Consider the following 7,057-nt stretch of genomic DNA (forward strand, 5'->3'; position numbering starts at 1 on the left):
CATCCGTATTCTCCCGACCGTACTCTATCTTATTATTACCTATTTTTCTCTTTGAAAAATTTTCTTTGGGACAAAAATTTCGAAAAACTTTAAAATTCTCTTCTATCAATTTTTCGCCAGTAAAAAACCTTTGTTTTGGAGCAAGAACATTATGCTGCTACCCGAAAGATGGGTCAAAGTCATTGAACTGAGCGATACATACTTGCTTAAATAAAATTATTCTTTGAATAAAGGATTAGGTCCTGAACTTACATAGAAGATTTGAAACAAACTTTCCGAACAACTTAATATATACAGAGTTGTCTGCGAGAAAACCAAAGAACTAAAATGTGTTCTAAAGGTAAATTCTAAATAAAAAATTTGCTGTGCATTATAAGCAAATTCGGCTCAGTTATTAAAATGTATACAGACAATTTTATTAATATTTCAACAAACGAAACATATCAAACATTTATAACTTTTGATGAATATTATTATATATATTATATATTATATATTATTATATACAGATGAATATTATCTTCCTAATCATATTATTTCTTTGAAGTGTCCACTTTTTGCTTGTAAGCATGCTGCTGTTCGTTGCACCACAGATCTCCGCTAAGTAATTTGTATAAATTGAATACGAATATTATCTGTGGCCCCTATTATTGTGGCCTCTATGCCAACTAATAATTGATGGGTTTCTGCCATCATTGTGTACAGAAGATTTCAAATAAATCCATAATAAATAATTCAGAATATGGCGAGATCGTTGTCACCGAGAAATTTACATCTCAAGAATTATCCATATCTCGATAACTGAACTGAATTAACCAATAGTGCATCTTATTGTTTTTACTTAGAACGATCTCTAGAACACATTCTAGGAATTTGTTGATTTCTTCATGCATTACCATATATATATACATATATATACATCATACATGAGTAACGTTGGTAGTGAACGCGTTAATCGATAAAGAAAACACATTCAGACGAGTTTTCCATGGTGCTATTTAAGGAAATCTCTGCTTCCAATCTGATTTGATTTGCACATTCTCGGCACTTCGTATCTTCGAGGTTGCTTACCACGCTTTCCGCCCTTACGAACGCGAGCGATTCGTCATATGACGTATCAATTTGTGTTTATGTACTTCGCACTTACCTTTCTGCGACCGCAGCAGAGCATGACTGCTGCGTTGCAGTTGCGGCGAGCCGTTGATGAGAGCTGAGGCTGATGACAGACGTAGTTGAGTCGTGCGCCCCTTTCTCGCTGCAGCTGCACCACGCGCACTTGCAGCTGCACTTGCTCCCGCTCCCGCTGTCCTTGACCGACACCGACTCGACCACCGTACTTGATGCGCACGTGTTTTCGCCACTGCATGAGTTCGGTGCGTCATGCCCTCTTCCTAAAACGACAGCAAAAATCCGATCAGAATACAAACCCGTTCGTAACAAAATTGTTGCAAAACATATAAAACGAGGATTACGGGGATGCCAGAATCAATGACGAACTTGACTAGTGTTGATAACAACTTTCAAAATATTATATTACAACGCCTTGGACAACCGAAGAAAGATGAAGATAAAAAATTGGAACAGCTTTTGTAAGAAAATTTTTATCAGACTCAATCAGAACTTACAAATGTACTTGCAATGACCCAACAAGCCATTTCAAAACTTCTTCATAAGTTTAGTAGGGTTTAAAAAATGGGCCGTTGAGTTCCGCATGTGCTCAGTCTTGAAAACAAATAGAGGCGCCTCGACACCGCTATGTCCCTGCTATCAAGATTCAAAAAGAAGGACTTTTTGTATAAATTAATGACTGATGATAAAAAATGTGTATTCCGTGGCAATCCTAAGAAGCGAAAATTGTGGGTTATCCAAGTGAGCTATCGTATAGCACCTCAAAGATAAACACGCAAAAAAATGTTACTGTGTATTTGGTAGGACCAGAAGGACGTTATTTATGAGTTGCTCAAAACCGATGAAACTCAATTCTGAGCGTTACCAATAGCAATTGATTAGATTGAATGACGCACTTGAAGAAAAAATTTTTATCGGCACTGGAAAAAGGAAGATGTTTTTGCTGCATACCAATGCGCGGCCACATATGGCGAAAGTAATCTTGGAAGTCATCTTCAACACGGGCTGGGAAATTCTTTCTCACGCGGCATGTTTCGAACGCTCAGAACGGATGGTGGAGCGAGCGCCAGTTGTTTGCTCAAATTGGCGGAGAGTCGTCGCGTGGATACTCTCAGGCGTTTATACGTGGGGCACGTCCGGGCTACGAACGTTCTCGAGGATGTTCCGAGGATACGAGCGTCGCCTATGAGAATGAATCTCGAAAAGCTCGCCCAACGGCCTTTCGGTCCTGACCATCATCGGATGATTCGCGAGGATGGCGAAATCGGCTGGAGACTCAAGTGTTCTCAGACATGATGACCTATTTCCCTTAATCCTAGTCACGCCATACTAACCTATGCAAAATATCTAACACTATGGCCGCGGCATATACAAGTTATAGACCCTTCGCCAACGCACAAAGGGCTGGAGAAGTCTTTGGTAAGCGGCGAACCGCTGGATTCCTCCGCCCCTTTGGGCGGAATGGAGATGCACTCCTGATGACCTTTCAGTCATCCTGATAGCCCTTTCGGACCTGTTGGCGTACGGTGCCGCGAGGAGAGTAACTCTGCCCCGTGAACCAACGAGGAATTACAACTAACGGTGTCCCTCCGATTGAGATGAGCTTGAGATATATTGGAACTCAGACCAAAAGAAGAGACACATTTTTTTATACGTGCCCAGGAGGCCTTTTAGGGACAAAACACCCCTATGAAAAAAGTCTGTTTTCTTCTTTGGGAGCATGCATTGTCAAAAGTATAAGAAATAGTAAAGAATTTTCTCATAAAAAATTAAATGGTTTTAGGAGTACTTTGTAATGACATAATTAGATATTTGGAAAATGTTATGATTATCGACATGGCCTCATCAATCACAAATTTCTTTCATAATTTCAAAATTTTTTGTCTACCAAACAAAATATATTTTATGCCAAATCCAACTATATATAACAATATTATTTTCTAACATACGGACTTTTCGAAAAATAGGTGGAAATATTTGCAAATAACTGTAACGTTATCAATAGCCGTCTACTCTACTCGATAATATACGCAACATGTTCTCATCGAACATTCTCATAATAATAGGCGTTCAGTACTGATATGCAGAATATATAATCATAAAACATTTCAATATATAAAGACAATAATAATAATATTAGGTGCGCAACTAAGTTCCCGCTGTTTTTCAATAGATGGCTCCAACAGTAAGTGTTGGTCGATTTTGACATATCCAAAACATCATGAAGCAAGCTTAGACATATTGTAAACAAACCGCTTTGACACGTTAGTGATTTTGTTTTGGCGTCATATACTTTTGGTTGTGTGAAAATGTCTGATTTTGTGCCAAATAATCGTCATTTGCGGGAAGTGTTGATTTTCTTATTTCATTCGAAGAAAACGGCGGCTAAGCTCATCGAGAGCTCCAAAAAGTTTACGGAGATGCTGCTCTAAGTGAAACAACGTGCCGTGATTGGTTCCGTCGCTTCAAAGACGGTGATTTCGATGTTGACGACCGTCCGCGTGAAGGAAGGCCAAAAACCTTCGAAGACGCTGAATTGGAGACATTGCTCAATGAGAATCCATGCCAAACACAAGAACAGCTTGCTTCAGCATTAGGAGTTACCCGCCAAGCCATTTCCAAGCGACTGCATGCGTTGGGAATGATTCAAAAGCAAGGAACTTGGGTTCCTTATGATTTGAAGCCAAGGGACGTTGAGCGTCGTTTTTTCGCCTGTGAACAACTGCTCCAGCGGCAAAAAAGGAAGGGTTTTCTTCATCGCATCGTGACGGGTGATGAAAAATGGATTCATTACAGCAACCCAAGGAAAAGAAAGTCATGGGGACTGCCCGGTCATGCTTCTACGCCGTCGGCTCGGCCGAATATTCACGCTGCGAAGGTTATGCTGTGTATTTGGTGGGACCAAGTCGGTGTTATTTATTATGAGCTGTTGAAACCGAACGAAACCATCACTGGGGGACGGTATCGAATTCAATTGATGCGATTGAGCCGAGCACTGCGCGAAAAACGGCCACAATACGAGCAGAGGCACGATAAAGTGATTCTACTGCATGACAACGCTCGGCCTCATGTTGCCAAACCCGTTAAAACCTACTTGGAAACGCTCAAATAGGAAGTCCTACCCCACCCGTCATATTCCCCAGATATTGCGCCGTCCGATTATTACTTGTTCCGTTCGATGGCACATGGTCTGGCTCATCAGCAGTTCCGCTCATATGAAGACATCAAAAAATGGCTTGATTCGTGGGTAACCTCACAAGACAAACGCTTTTACCGTAACGGTATTCGAGATCTGGTAGAAAGATGGGAAAAAGTTATAGGCCTATAAGTTATAGTTATATATGGGAATAAGTTACTAGCCAAGCTAGCGATTGGCAATACTTTGAATGATTCATTTGTAACCATTTTTTCACAATAAAGTTATATTTTCATAAAAAAAAACAGCGAGAACTTAGTTGCGCACCTAATAATAGTTGATGTATGCACATAGAGAAGCGCGAGCGTAACATAACAGACAGTGTCTGTCTACGGACGACAGACTGGTCTACTACACTAGCGATCCCGGGTTCGATACTGATAGAAGCCAAAATATTTACGCTCGTGTCTCCTCTCGGAAAGAAGTGACAACCTATCGAGAGTATCTTTACCTTGAACGCTCGTCTAAAAGAAATTGCCGTTCGGAACCCGTATTAAACTGTAGGTACCGTGTGTTTGAGTACAATCAGCGTACGCACTATAAGCATGTGAGAGAAGTCACCACGTTTCTGCTAAGAAACAAAGACTAACAAGGAAACAATTGGTACAGTATCTCATCGATTTTGATGGAACTTGGATATGTTATAGAGCATCAAAAAATAAAAGACACATATTTTCTTTAGCGGCGTATCTCGGCGTATCTCGACGTTTAGGGAAATACCTCTTTGAAAAAACGGACTTTTTTTCATTTTTAGCAAACATCTTCTAAAGTACAAAATATTAGGTTGGTGCAAATGAAATGGCCGTTTATAAACATATAGTTGAAACTTGTATTTTTCAAATTTAAAATTTACATAACTAATCAAAATAGCTTCCACCTACTTCAATACACTTCTGCCAACGTGATCCAAATGCATCAATGCACTTTCTAAAAAAATCTAGAGAGCGTGAATCGATAAATTCCTTAAATGCATTTTTCATACTTCTTCCTTCATTTAAATTTTTGCCCGCCAAAAACGCATCCAGATGCTTGAAAAGATGATAATCTGTTGGTGAGATGTCTAGAGAATAGGGAGGGTGAAGGGAAAACTCAATGTACACTCGGCGAGTTTTTGAACGGTTTGTTTTGCAAAGTGTGGTTTAGCGTTATCGTGCAACAGCAACATGCGATGTCTGTTGACCAATGCTGGCTGTTGAGCACACAGTTTTTGGTGCATGGTGGCAATTTCCTGACAGTACTTATCAGAATTTATAACCTCACCTTGTTTAGTAAATGAATAGTGAACGATATCTTTGCTAGACCACCATACAGACACCATCATTTTCTTGGGGTGAAGATTCGATTTTAGAATATATTTTGGAGCCTCATTCGTATCTAACCACTGCGCAGAACACCGGTGGTTGTCTTACAAAATCCATTTTTCATCACAGGTCACAATCCTGTGTGAAATTCCAACTGCATTCTGTTCTCTGTATCTATATCTGAATTCTGTCGCAGCCGCAAAGAAATGCAGATCTCCGAAGGTCTCAATTGGTCTCTCTCTCTCTATGATTTCATGGAGGACCCATTTATCCAACTATGCCACTTTTCCCAACTTGTTCAAATATCGGAATGATCAACTTCGAATCTTTTGACAATCTTTCAGACTGTTAATCTTGGATCTGTTTCATCCATCTCCTTCAAAATAACGTCATCAATGACGGAAGGTGCATGTCCGCGAGACAAATTGTCGAGGTTTGTGTCCCCAGAACAAAATTTTTCAGATCAACGTCTCGTCGTTCTTTCACTTACAGTACCTTCACCAAATGCAGTATGAATATTACGCGTTACCTCGGCTGCAGTATGACCAAGTTTGAACTCGTATTAGTTAATTATACAAATTTCTCTATTTTCCATCACAGCGTTAATGCGAACTTCGATGACTAACAATACAATATAGAAATAAAGTTATGTGCGCTAAATCACACGTGGATATTGTACTTTTCACACAGTATATATACTACATGGGCTGAAAAGTCCCGGGATTTTTCAGTAGGTGGCGCCACTAGAAAATGAACATGATTTATTTCGAGAGGTTCATCTGTCACTAGTTGATGTGTGAAGTTTCATGACATTTCGTTCATTTGTTTACAAGCTACAGTCGTTTAAGTGTCGCTACCTTCGCCTTCGTAAAAAAAATAGAAAAAAAGGAATATCGCATATTGATCAAACATTGTATTGGGTGAGTGCAAAAGTGCATGCGGAGTTTGTGAGTAAAAGTCAGACAGTGATTAGGCATACAAAGTTCTTTATTCAATCAATGATATATTCTCCATCGTTGTCTATAATCTTTTTCCAACGTTCTGGCAGCATACGGATGCCCCGATCATAAAAACTGCGCAGCTTAGATTCGAAGAACGAAGACACGACGTTTTTTAAGGCATCCAAAGAGTCAATTTTTTTTCCATTTAAATGATTTTGCAATGACCGGAACAAGTGATAATCAGAAGGTGCGATATCAGGAGAATACGGTGGATGAGTTAGGCATCCCANACAGAAGGTGCGACATCAGGAGAATACGGTGGATGAGTTAGGCATCCCATTGCAGGCTGTTCAGTTTGCGCAGCGTCTGTCTCGAAACGTGTGGTCTTGCATTGTCGTGGTGAAAGACTACGCCCTTGCGATTTGACAAAATCGGACGTTTCTGTTTGATTTCTCGATTCAGATTGGTTAATTGGCGACAGTACTTGTCCG

At 40.0% G+C, this 7,057-nt stretch overlaps 1 long non-coding RNA gene across 2 annotated transcripts in view; it reads right to left on the reverse strand.

The window, feature by feature from the left end:
* Positions 1-1,204: 1,204 nt before the first annotated feature.
* LOC106745401 overlaps positions 1,205-7,057 on the reverse strand; it is a 15,102-nt gene continuing 9,249 nt past the window's right edge. For both annotated transcript variants that reach the window (XR_001374522.1, XR_001374521.1), the window contains exon 3: positions 1,205-1,391. This is a non-coding gene — a long non-coding RNA (uncharacterized LOC106745401). The remainder of the gene's footprint in view (positions 1,392-7,057) is intronic.

The sequence above is a fragment of the Dinoponera quadriceps genome, unplaced genomic scaffold (genome assembly GCF_001313825.1).
Source record: "Dinoponera quadriceps isolate SergipeBrazil2010 unplaced genomic scaffold, ASM131382v1 scaffold1728, whole genome shotgun sequence".
NCBI lineage: Eukaryota > Metazoa > Arthropoda > Insecta > Hymenoptera > Formicidae > Dinoponera > Dinoponera quadriceps.